At 41.4% G+C, this 13,543-nt stretch overlaps 1 protein-coding gene across 1 annotated transcript in view; it reads right to left on the bottom strand.

The window, feature by feature from the left end:
* Positions 1–13,543, bottom strand: part of BSN (bassoon presynaptic cytomatrix protein) — a 235,418-nt gene that overhangs the window by 13,317 nt on the left and 208,558 nt on the right. The gene's annotated exons all lie outside the window — the stretch shown is intronic.

The following is a 13,543-nucleotide window of genomic DNA, read 5'->3' as shown; positions in this document are numbered from 1 at the left end:
ATATTTATTAAAACACACCAGTAGTCAAAAAACATTGAGCGACAGGTATGCCAGAGTCCTGAAACTATCTCATTCTGCAAATCCGATCTATGTAGGGTTTTAAAATTTGGTAAAGCCCTAGATCAACGTGTCTTCATTATGAGGTCTGTTGGGTAAATTTATTGAAGGTAAAATGTATGACTAAATGAACTGTATAAAAATACTCCTGATTTGGGAGAGGATGGCTTCCTGATATTGGAACAGCAAGAGTGAATAATGATGTTGCTGGCAAGCTTCTACTATATGAATAGCCACAGTTACTGACATTGAGAAAATGAATTCTGAAAGCAGAAATCAGCTGGAATATTTCACCCAAAAAAGCCAGAACAAAATCAACCCAGACTGGTTCAGAGACTTAAATAAGTCCAAATAAAAATAATGGATCATATATCTTGAGGGGAAGATTTCTACTTTTGCAGAAAAAAACATGCTTGTAAAATGCAAAATCTATAAAGCTTAGAAGGTTTAAATCTTTGAAATTCAGGTGATACTGAGGTTTCATATTATTGCTTTTTTGTTTGTTTTTGCTAAGAGAAACAATATGCAAAATCCTGGAGAAAGGAAATCTCGCTAATGGTTCTGTCACCATGGCAGGTGATCTTAGCCAGCCGTTAGAAGGATGGGAACCTAACCATCTTCTGGATGGAAACAAAATCGATTGTAAGACACACACTAATTTCAATACCACCAACAGAAAAAAAGCTTTGATTCTAAGAATAATAATCACACACATGATTCTAAGACGCACCCTGTTTTTAGAGATGTTTATATGGGGGAGGGGGGAAGTGCGTCTTAGAATCGAAGAAATACGGTAGCTAGAAAGCCTTGTTAGAATAGCTTAGGTCATGAATATAATATGTAGTAAAATGTCTACATGGGATCAGCAGATATCAAGAAACAGATAGCTATCAGATGGAGCCTGGGAAAGGGGATAATAGCGATTCTAATTCAGTATCTTTGATTGGTCTCTGAGGGCCCTGCAGTCTTCAGATTTCCACTGGGCCAGGCAGAGAGGGCAAGGATGCCTTGGAGGCAAAATGTCATCAGTATGACATGAAGACATTCTGATGAGCAGAAATAACAATTAGCCCTTGGGCAACCAGATCCATTTTCATGAATATTTTCATAGCAATCAGTTTTCGCTTCTCACTGCTGAAAAATTGAGAGAGAGTCCCTGTCACACAGCTCCTGCTAGTCCAATAATAATAATAATAATAATAATAATAATAATAATAATGCAATTTCACAAAATAATACTTGTTTCTCTGTTGCATTCAGCGGAGATCCCTTTTGTGGAGGATCTAATGTTAGGAGTTGGGGTGTGTGTGTCAGCCTCTTAATACAGCAGGCTTACTTTTAAGCAACTAAAGAGTGGATTCTCAACTGTCATTCTTCTGGGATTACATCAACCTATTGACACCTTCTGCTCCCTGAAAAATCAGCTCGGATTCAGTTGGTACCAGACATAATGTGGTCTTACTGTATACAGATTCAGTATATTACAGGATATCAAGCCAACCAATTTTGTAAGAAAAGCTGGCCCATAACTGAGTCATATCTTGAACCATTCCAAAGTCTGAGGACATATCTACAGACATATCTGTGATTGATTTTATTGCACCTTAAGTATTATAAAACACACCAGAAAAATCAATAGACTATATTTTAAGCATTAGAGATGAAGGACAGGGAAAAAAGGGAAGAGAGAATAAGAAGGGAAGGATAACGGATAAGGAATAATGAGCGAGAAAGGGAGGAGGGTAAGGGGGAGACAAATCTATTCAGAGTTATCTGGGAAGCTGCTCCATCTGTTAGCAAATACAGCACAGGGTTTTCTATTGTGGCATGCAGTTCTTTTGTTGGATGCCAATTCCACCATATTGAGAAGGCAATGATGCAGATCTATTCAGCGTTGCTTTTTACAGTCAACTTGGGCTGAAAGAAATATTATGTGAATCTACACTTAGTTAAGCCATATTCTGATCTCACTGAAATCAGGGCCAGCACTCTTATTGGCTTCAGTGGGGCTATGAGTCTATCCCTAGCCTCACACAAAAGCCTTAATTGCGCTGCAGTCTGCCTCACGCTTATTCAGCGTATTGCTGGATTGTGTGCACTTACAACACGGCTAAATTAAGCCTTCTCCTTTGTGCTCCCTCAGTGGGAACACATCCTTAGCCCTCACAGTCAGATTTATTTTGTACCAAAAGGGCTCTGGGCAGGCATAGTGCAGGTTCTTTCCTCATCAAATATCCTCCCCTTAAAAATATGGGCAGCATCTAGGCAAGAACAAAGCTGCTATTTCAGAAGGACAGGAATTTCTTCTGATGAAAATATGTGCTTAAGTCAGGGGAAGGCCACCACTTTGGGTTGAGGATAGGGCGGGGTTATCCCATCTGGACCAAGCCAGTGGGGCAGATGATGTCAGGGGGAGGGGCCTCACATTTGAAGCCCATCCCATCCCATGACATCATCTGCCCCGCCCACTTCTTTAAAAAATGATTTCTCTGCACTGAGAGAGGCATGGAGCTCCATGCCTTTCTCTACAAGGAGAACGGGACTTGGGTGCAGCTTGCAGAAGCCTTCTTCTGCAAGCCCTGGCTTAGTCTGGCTGATCCTTCCTGCAATACTTAAGCCTTAAATATTGGTCCTTCGAGTCCTGATAGCTGACAAAAAAACAAAAACAAAATTAGGCCATAGTATCATTGCCATGGGCACCTTGGACTGTAAAGGTAGCTGATCTTCAGGGATTTCCTTCATTCCCCAGATGCAATGTCCCGGACAGCAACAGAAGGGGAGGCAACTGCAATCTGTTCCTGCAGTAACAGGTTCAGGACATGAGCTACCTGCAGCCTTCCAGCCACATGCTGAAAAGAGGGAAAGTTTCTCTTTTCCCCTATGCAGTTTGTAGTGGCCTAAAACAGTAATAGACTACCTACACTAGTCCCACATACTGTCAGCACAAATGACCTGTGTCCAATCAGATGACAAGTAGAAGCGTAGGTGCTGTGGGTCTAATGCTGGTTAAATCAACAGAACTTCAACACTGGCCCAGGATGTATTGTAGTGTGGAAAAGTCAAATGGATCTGCCAAGAATCAGTGTCTGCATCATTTGTAAAATGTGCCATCTATTATAGCAGAGCATGTAGTGCTGAGCTCAATTGGAAGAAGTAGGGGAATGCTGTGAACAGGCATGGGGTGGGGGTGGGGAATGAAATAGTGGCATTAAGGGAGAACTGTGGACACTTTCGCATCCTATGAAACAACAGCTTTTGCATAAAAAACAAACTGAACATCATTAAAATGTTGTGCATCACTAATAATACATGTCCTCAACCAGTAGCTGGTACAGAGAGGTACTGATCTTTCAATCTGTCAGCTCACAAATGCAGTCTGTTCATCAAAGGAGAGAAGCTATACTGCAATGCTTACAATCTCAAGTGTAAAGCCTGGAATGCAAGACAGGAAAATCGATAGAATACTAGAACTGGCATTCATAAATCTGTTGAAAGAAGATCTAAAAATACAAGGGAGGTTAGTCAAAAAAGAAATGGATGGAAAAAGTCAAGACAGTCATATGTTTCCAAAACACTTGAAAACTAATTAAAATACTATACTAGAAGCTAAAATAAAAGATATATAAAAAAAACCTCCTGAAAGGTATAAACTTTGGATTATGAAATATTTTCTTTTAGAATTTAAAAGAAAATATTTATATAGTGTTATCCAGCCTTTACTCCCCCCAAGTAAGAAAAACTAGGGATTTAAAAGGTCTGGACATAATGAAGCCATGAAGGGAAATGTCTTTTTTTAATCCTCTCTATAAGATTCCCAGCACAGCTATTTCTTCCATTCCTTATTAAAATTATTAACCTAATATATCTTTTACTGATCAACTTTTAGGTATGCTTCAAGTCATGCTCAGTTTCCCAGTATGAGTCACAGAAAGAAAGTGTACATTCTTGACAGTTTGGGTCTTGTTCTGGTTAGATGCTATAGCAATCAATTAATATAGTTGTAATAAAAAAACAAACCACACATAAAAAACACACATTGTAAGTTATTCTGCCATTGTCGCCAGATGTGACAGAACAACATGTGGGTTATCCCATATATGTTATTTTTTTAAAAGTAACTTTGAGGACTGGGACTTTAGAACTCACTGCCACAATCTGTAATAAAGTTCTCAATCAGGCCTCAGCTATAAAAACCTCTTAGAATATACCTAAAAGAAACTCAGTAGCCTGGTTCTGATGGCATATGCGTGGGATGATACTTTGAAAATTAACAAAAATAAGATGTTCTTTAAAGGAAATTATTTACAAAGGTGAATGAAATGTCATTCTTTGAAAAATAGGTTGAGATTGCTTAAAAGTTCTTAAATTAGATATGGTTGCTTACCATTCCCAATAGCTGAGAAAGTCAAGCCAACTAAATAAAATCTCAATAGCTTTTCCTTCAGCCTAGATTTTCCTAAACTCCACTCCACAAACAAGAACATGTTTAGGAATTTTCCTTAAACTTCCTTAAACAGGAGCATATATTGTACACCAGTACATAAGAACATAAAAGGAGCCATGCTGGATCAGACCAAGGGTATATCTAGTCCAGCATTCTGTTCACACAGTGGCCAACCAGTTCTTGACCAGGAAAACAAGGACACGAATGCAAGGGCACCCTCCCACCCATGTTCCCCAACAACTGGTGTACATAGGCTTACTATTGGAGGTAGCACATGGCTATCAGGATGAGTAGCATTGATAGTTATCTAACTCCTTTTAAAAGCCATTCAAATTGGTGGCCATCACCATGTCTTATGGTAGCAAATTCCATTGTTTAACTATGTGCTGTGTGAATAAGTCCTTCCTTTTATCTGTCCTGGGTCTCCCACCAATAGGCTTCATGGGATGACCCCAGGTTGTTCCACTGCTTCCAGTTCTTCCTGGGTTTTTTTGGCTTCTATGATGATTCAGATACTACTTGATGAAGTTCCCTCTGGTCAGACATAAAACCGGAAACTAAAATATGTTATGTATAATTTGGTTTGCTCATAAAAGTGTCATGTTAGGTATATTAAATTTAAACATATAGTTTATTCAGATTGTAATTACAAATTTACTAAATGAGTTTACTTTTAAAAGTTTTTAAACTAGAATTATAATTTTATGAACAAATAACCATACACAGATGAATATAAGTTCATGAATGTGAAGGCTGCCTTCTGGGAAAACCTGGAGGGCTGGATTTGGCCCCTGGGCCTGAGGTTCCCCATCTCTGATCAACAGCTATTGACCATGATAGCTAAACAGAATCTCTATGTATGCCACTGAATGCCAGTTGCTGGGAACATACCATGCTTGTGAGCTTCCCAGAGATATCTGGCAGGCCACTGTTGGGAACAGAATGCCGAACACCTGGTCTGATCCAGCAGGGCGCTTCTGCTATTATGAATTTTGCAATTGGTACTGGAAAGATAGGAAATGCCAGAGTTAAAGCAGCTCATGCAACCTTAACATTTCCTCAGCAATTGCTATGGAAGTTCCTTATATAATGCATCCTTTGGCTATTTTTGCCACCCAGGACTCGTATTTTGCTAAATGTACTGAAGAGATGCTGTTCAGGGAATGAGGGATTTTGCCAACCTGGGCCTCAGTCTGTTCATCAAGAAACTGCAAATAGTAACAGTGCCTGCAGGGAGATGCACTGTGAGTGCATCAGTAAGTAACTACGTCTGTATGCACAGCAAAGCTGTAATTTGAAGCCAGGCTTTTAAAATATTCATTGCTGGAACGTTAATCAAATGGAAATGTCCAGGTGTACCTGCTGGGGACATTCTCCCATAGAAAGGTTATTCTATAGCATGAAGTGCTGGATTTATAAAGAGATGTGGAGAGTAGACTTGCAGAGATAATGGCAATGACTTGGTTTGTGTATGTCATAAGGTACTGCTTCATGTAAGCATCCAGTTGCACTGAGCGCCATCCTCCGAACACTGTGAAGATGTTAAAATACTATGTGATGACATCATAGACCAACCAGCATTGCTGTAACAATACAATCTACTAGGCAAGGAAATACTGGAAAATTACAGGTACTATTCATGCATGTAATATGCTTTTGGTGTCTGCCCAAATCTATAATTAGAAAATATATGTTATGAACATTGAGGGGCACTTCAAATATTGCAATTCATTAATGGAAAGCATGGGAATATAGGATTAGCATGCAAATGGTGTGTACATGATTGCAGCACTGGCTACACATACAAGCACAATTCAGACATGTTTTGAGATCTCCAGTTCACAGTGTTGCACTTACATGCTCCCTTCTGTCCCTTCTCTCTTCTCCTGTACAGTTTCCTCCATCTGAACTGGAGCTAGCTCCAAGCCATGGTTTGTAACTGATTTGCAAACCATGCTTTGGGGCAATCCTGATTAGTGCTAACCATACTTACCTTTGATCCAGACATAATGGGAAACTATGGATGTAACAAATAATTTGGGAAGTGTGTGTGTGTGTGTGTGTGTGTGTGTGTGTGCGCGCGCGCATGTGTTGGTGGGGAGTGGGTATGTGGGGAAATCCTCTGGCATCCTCCCAATTTCCATACTACGTGTGACATGGGTTGTCCTGGTAATGGAAGGAGGGGAATAGAAGAGGGTAGAAGTTGGGAGTGGTTAGAAGAGGAGGAGGGGAATGAAAAGAGAAAAAGGAGGGGGGAAAGGAAAGGAAGAAGGTTTTCGAGGGATTTGTGGAAGATAAGAAAGAGAAAACAGCATTGGACAGAATGGCTTTAAGGAGCAGGGAATTGGGCAGCCTGCTACAGTGAACTGAATTTCAGGAGTGGCATAAGAAGTTTACCCGGGCAACACACAGGGCCCTGTAGGAGCGGCTGGACAATTATTTAGGAGTTGAGATAACTCAGGGACTCGCAGCGTGTTAATGGTTAAGTTGTTACTAATAAATTCTTAAGTTTTGTAAAAAGAAGGACTTCTGTGTTTGACTAAGTCCTGATTCCTTACTTACAGTCACACATGATTTGAAGACTGGGGAACAGAATGGCTGAATTGAACCGCAATGTACACAGTCTGGAAAGCCACAAATCAGTCAGATTCCAAGCAAATACACATACAGAAAAATGCACGCACATGATGGTCACACTGACAACTGACATCCTTGTATGGTAGGAATTGTGCAATGTCTGAAGAAACCCTCAGTCAAAAGAGGCCGGGATTTTTGACCATTTGGATAAGCCCTAGGGAGTGAGCGATGCTTCCAGGGTTACAGCAAGGGAAGAAGCAAAATGAAGCTGTAAGTTTCCCAGTATAAACAGAAATGAATATGCAATTGGGCTGTAACAGGAGGTTTGTCTGGGGACTCATCTTCTAATTAGCATGTGAAATAACTGGCGAAGGTGCACACACAGCAATTTAGAGCAAACCTCCCACTCCCCAACTCTACCTGGTTCTTTAGCACAGCAATTTTATTCCTATAATAGGGGATGGGAAATGACAGCTAGCTGTGAAACGTCTTGACAAACTAAACAGATTCTTCCCTTTCAGCCTATAACTCAGTGTTTCACATGCTAGCACCCTAAAAAAGAAGTCATGAGTTAGCTCTTAGCTTAGAGCTACTATGCAGCACTCTTGCACATTTTGTTGCAACACAGCATTAACCTGCATCTTTCTGTCTGCAACAACTACCAAAAAGGGAGGGGGGGAAAGTACAGGTTCCTTATCATATATGTATGTCATGTAGCCTGTTTCTCCCTCTGTATTGTTTGCTATTATAGGTAAGCTGTTGGTGCAGGTGGTTAATGTGCTAAAACTTTTCTTTTTCCTAAAGCTTTTAAAACTTGATTTTGTTCTGACTTTATACTGTTAGTTTTACCCTACCCAGTGCTTGTTTACCCTACCCTGTGCCTGTTTGCATTCTCTTCCCCTCCTTATTGTTTTATTATGATTTTATTAAAATGTAAGCCTATGCGGCAGGGTCTTGCTATTTACTGTTTTACTCTGTACAGCACCATGTACATTGATGGTGCTATATAAATAAATAAATAAATAATAATAATAATAATAATAATAATAATAATAATAAATATTGGATGACACCAATTGCTGGATCTATTTGAATCCAATTTCTAGTCTGATTCTGTCAGTGAAAGGATGAACTCTTATTGAACCCATCATGGGTTATTATGATGTCCAAACCCAGCTAAAGAGTTTCAACCTGTCTATTCTCCTTGGACCTTGTGGCAACCCTTGATACCATTAACCATGGTATCCTGGAAAGTTGGCACTGGGACCACTATCTTTCAGTGGCTCCTTTCTTATCTAGATGGTTCCAGAAGGTGTTGATGAGGGAACTGCTGCTCTGCCTCATGGCAGTTATGCTATAGTGTTCTGCAGGACTCCATTTTGTCCCCCTGCTGTTCAACATCTACTGAGCGAAGTCATCCAGACATTTGGGGTGCAATACTGGAGACTGGCCAATATGATCATATGATACCAGTGCTTCGTTAGCTGCACTGGCTTCCAATCCATCTTCAATCCCCAATTCAAAGTGTTGCTATTTATTTATTTATTTATTACATTTCTATACTGCCCAATAGCCGAAGCTCTCTGGGCGGTTCACAAAAGTTAAAAGTGCTGTTGACCTTTAAAGCCATGAAAAGCTTGGGACCAGAGTATCTAAAAGAACATCTTCTCCCATATGTATATGCTCAGACCCTTAGGTCATCTTTGGAGCCCTCCACTGGAGCCCTGGCAAACAATGCTAGGAAGGGTCTATAAGAGAGAGGGCCTTCTCAGTTGTGGCACCCCACTTCTGGAATAGCCTCCTCAAAGAGGTTCACTAGGAGCCTACATTGTTATCTTTTGAGCACCAGGTAAACATCTTTCTTTTCTCCCCGGCATTTTAGAGACATAGTTCCAGATTTTTATGGCTGTTTTATCAATTCCAGTGCTGTTTTGTATCGTTTTGTATTTTATTCATTTATACAATTGCATTGTATTTTACATTTTTAACAGTTCATATGGCATCTTAGTCTTTCAACTGTCTGTAATCTGTCCAGAGTATATTGGATGGATTAAGTATACAATACAATATAATACATACCTTCAGCGTGCTGGTTTGTTTGAAATGGAAGATGGCACACCGCCTGTTCTAGGTGGGGTTGTACTCTTCCTTTAAGGATTAGGTTTATGCTTTGTGGCAGGGGTGGTGGTGGTGCCCTATCTGTTGAGGCCCAAGCTGTCTCAGTGGCACAATGCATCTTATACACACTGAGACTGCTCCTAGAGACATGTATTCTTGCTTTAAAAATATCCGGTTTGGATTTTGGCAATGTGCTGTACGGGAGACTCTCCTTGAAGATGGTTCAGAAACTATAGTTAGTACAAAATATAGCAACGAGGGTACTGACTGGGACACATTATAACAGAGTCGCAACAGAGTACTATAAAAGCATTTGTTGGCACTACTGCCAATTGCTTGGAGGTACAAACTGTAGTGTTAGGACAATCTGGAAAACCTGTTATGCCCACTTTAACAGCTTGACTCGATTAAAGTTTAGACATGAAGCCTGATAGAGCCAGAGAATTATAAAGTTTCCAGGACTATAAATCTATTAGGGGGGAACTGCACAATGTCTTTTGATTGTTAGTGCTAGGAGACCTCTGTCTGGAAGCACCCCTAATATCTAGAAGTATCTTTCCTCTGAAATAAAAAGAAACATGTCTTCATAAATGTGAACCAGCTTTTTAACAGAATATCGGTATTCATATGAAGGGCTCCCAGTGCTACCAATCAACAGGCATTGTGCAGCGATTCCATCTTATCCTCCTTAACAGTTTTTTTTTCTGGTAAGAAAAAAGTTAGAAGAAACAGTGGGAAAAACATCAGAGGGTTATGAGTTAAAAACCATGTTGTCTGGACTCACCCTACAACCCTGCAAATGAGGTATGGCAATTGCAAGATAAAAGCCTGTCTGGAAGCACCCGTGATGCTTGGCTCTTTTGCTTCTGACCTGTAAACTGCCAGTGTGACTTCTTTGAACATGGAGGTTCATGTGTCTGCTTGGGAGCCAGATGGGACCAGATGATAGGTTTGTCACATAATCATCTATCCAGGGGGTTTCTTTTAGAAAAGAAACAAAGCCCTTTGAGGAGACACTGAAAGAACTGGACATGTTTAGCCTGGAGAAGACTGAGGGAAGACATGATAGCAGTCTTTAAATACTTGAAAGGTTGTCACACAGAGGAGGGCCAGGATCTCTTCTCGATCATCCCAGAGTGCAGGATACGGAATAATGGGCTCAAGTTACAGGAAGCCAGATTCCAGCTGGACATCAGGAAAATCTTCCTGACTGTTAGAGCAGTATGACAATGGAATCAATTACCTAGGGAGGTTGTGGGCTCTCCCACACTAGAGGCATTCAAGAGGCAGCTGGACAACCATCTGTCAGGGATGCTTTAACGTGGATTCCTGCATTGAGCAGGGGGTTGGACTCGATGGCCTTATAGGCCCCTTCCAACTCTACTATTCTATGATTATATGTAAGAGGAGCTGTGGTCCCTCCAATTCAGACTGGGACCATGGCATGTGGTGTGGAAGGGTTTATCCTTCCTCCCCTGCTATTTTTCCCATTGAAACTCCCCTCCAGCTGCTATTTATCCTCAGAGGTACTACTGCAGCAAATGTTAACTGTGGAAGCTGCAGGGCAATTTTCAGTAGAGACAGGGATTTTCAGGGAGAAAGGATGAGGAGGTAGAGGAAAATCCCTCTTGGATCACCCAAACCCATCCCCCATCCCAGCGTGATTGCTATTTTTAAAAGAAAAACAAGCCCCTGATAGATGATGTTCTTGTCCAGTCCAAGTCCCAGGCAAATGTAGGACTTCTTTAGATTAAGGGGAAATCAAGTTTCCTTTCCTTTCTGCTTCTCTTGCGTAATCGTAATGGGGTTGCATTACATCACTGGACGGGGGCGACCACGTGGTCTATAATAGAAAACTTCCCCTCCTCTCTCTGCTCATAGCCCTGAATGGGACAGTGCCCTCTAGTGGGTGCTTTGTAGTGCAGCTTCCCCTGTACATGTTAGGAAATCCCAAAATATTTCAGCAGAATCAGGATATCACAGGTTCTTTTGTTTTTGCTTTTAAAAGCAGAATTACCAGGGGAAGGTGCAGAAGGTTGCCAACATTGGGCCTGTTCAGGCGACATGCTATGCCATTGTTAGGCTGCTAAGCCCTTTTCCATTAAATGGTTAGTGAGTTATGTAGCCACTATGATTAGGAATGGTTCACATGACTCGGGAAATCATGGTTCACACTACAGGCTAAGCCATAATGTTTAGCTCAAAATGCTTAACCACCATGGCTATGCGTGTCCTCTGAATAGGGTCATCGTCAAAGAACTTCCATGAGTGGCCAGTTACGAGCATGCCTTATTTTGCTTGTGTAAAGAAGCCCGTAGATTTGTTCATTCGAACCAGACACATGCTCATACTTTTTCAAACACATAGGAGTCATTCCATATCTTTAAACTATGTTAGAAGTAGAAGTCAGGGGCTGGCTCCCCTGCCCACCAGTCCAATGCAGCCTCCTGCCCCTTTTTCTTCAGCTGACAGTTATTCAGCTGACAGTTATTGGATAGTGTTTTGTGGGGCAGAGGAATGTTTTGTGAATATTGCAATTTACTAACTGCAGAGACCCTACGGCAGCCTATCCCAACCTGGCTGGGGCATGCTGGGAGTTGTAGTCCAACGCATGCAGGGTGGGAAAGGCTGCCTTAGGCTCTGCTTCCCAGCCTCCCTACCCAAATGTCTCCTATCAGTATATAGATCTGCTGCTCCAAATGCCTTTCTTAGACCTGTGTATAGAAGAGAGGGCTGAGGAGGTTGAGTTGATGGGTCATTCTGGGGAAGGTGGAATGATATTCCCTTGCTCTCTGCACTCTAAGGTAGGTGCCATAATGAAAGATTGCATGACAATTCCCACATGGACATCTTGTTTTCATAAGCACTAATGAAGGGAAAGTACACAGTACATGTTTTTCTCATGGCACAAAAGGACATTTCTACTTACCATCACTAGATGGCACAGCAGGGAACACAAGTTTGGCTTCTGTACCACTATGGGGGTTTGGGATGCAGAAAGGGTTTCACTCACTATTTTGAACGTAGCCGTGTTCAGTGTCTGATGGTATACACACCACAGATATTAAAGAGAAGAGGGAATGAAAGCGATTGCTCTAGAGGGACAGAAGCAAGATATGGGAAGGCTGATGCACTGCCCCGCTGTGCCTATCCACCAATTACAGAGGTTTCCTGAAAGCACGTGCCCCTAGTAGTAGATGTAAAATATGTCTGGAATCAAGTTTTGTAAGCCAGTGAATCCCACAGTATATTGTTTGTGAAAATCCAGGAAGGATGCTATGCAGTTCAAAACTAGAGCTTGCTCCTAAACACCAGGATGCCAGCCTGCAATGCTGCATGGGAGAGATGGGACAATCCTCTAAGACATCCTGCTCCCCTGAGAATGTTTTGGACTTTAACTCCCAGCCAGCATGGCCAACAGTCAGGAATGCTGGGAGCTGTAGTCCAAAACATCTAGTAGGCACAAGATTGGGAAAGGATGCTGTAGCATCTTTAGGATGCCTGGAGATTTCCCAGCATATCATACTGGAGGCAGAAGGAATGGCAGTGGATTGTCTAACATTATGGGGTGCAGTGACTAGTATATAAATTATACATTATACCCAAAAATATATTTCTCAAAGGGTGAAGACAGATGTAAGACAGACAAACACTTACATGTGGTGAGTGTTTGAAAGCACTTTTGCTGCCCTGCAAATACACATATACTTGAGCAACATTTGGCCTACAAATCCCATCATCCTCACTATTTGGCTATGCTGGCTAGGGCTGATGGGAGTTGTAGGCCCTCCAAAAACCCTGGAAGGCCGCAAGTTGCCCACCCCTTTTTAATGGTTAATGTTTTTTATTCGGAGTGAGCTATGAAAATATGTTTCTGCAAATTTAGGCATGCCAGGTTAAAAAGCGGCTTGCAGAAGATGTCTATTGGCTAATGCCCATTACTTCACCAATCTTTAAAACAGTTTCATTTCTCTTTTTAAGCATTCATACATTTTAAACAAGGATTTTCTGGGTTTAAAAACAGTGGCCAACCTGGCTGAAGCAGAAAACGAAGAGATAAGATTAACAGCTGATCCAACATTTGACCTGCATATATGTATATGCACAAAGCAAGTTACAAAGCTGGGTGCTGAACCTGCTGTGACCATTAAGGGCAATATGTCTGTGTTCATCCGAAGTTAGAAAAAGCTCTCCTTCATTCCTGGGCAGTTGCATTCTGGCTCATACAGGGATTATGTAATCAGAAAGAATGCCCACCAGGCTGATGTAGATACAGCAGAGCTCTGGGGCTTTGAAGATGAACAGTAGAAAGAAATATTATCAGACCCATCTCATTTGTCAGACAAG

The sequence above is a fragment of the Elgaria multicarinata genome, chromosome 3 (genome assembly GCF_023053635.1).
Source record: "Elgaria multicarinata webbii isolate HBS135686 ecotype San Diego chromosome 3, rElgMul1.1.pri, whole genome shotgun sequence".
Classification (NCBI taxonomy): Eukaryota; Metazoa; Chordata; class Lepidosauria; order Squamata; family Anguidae; genus Elgaria; species Elgaria multicarinata.
The sequence above is the reverse complement of the archived record's forward strand: the minus strand, read 5'-3'. Positions and strand labels throughout refer to the sequence as shown.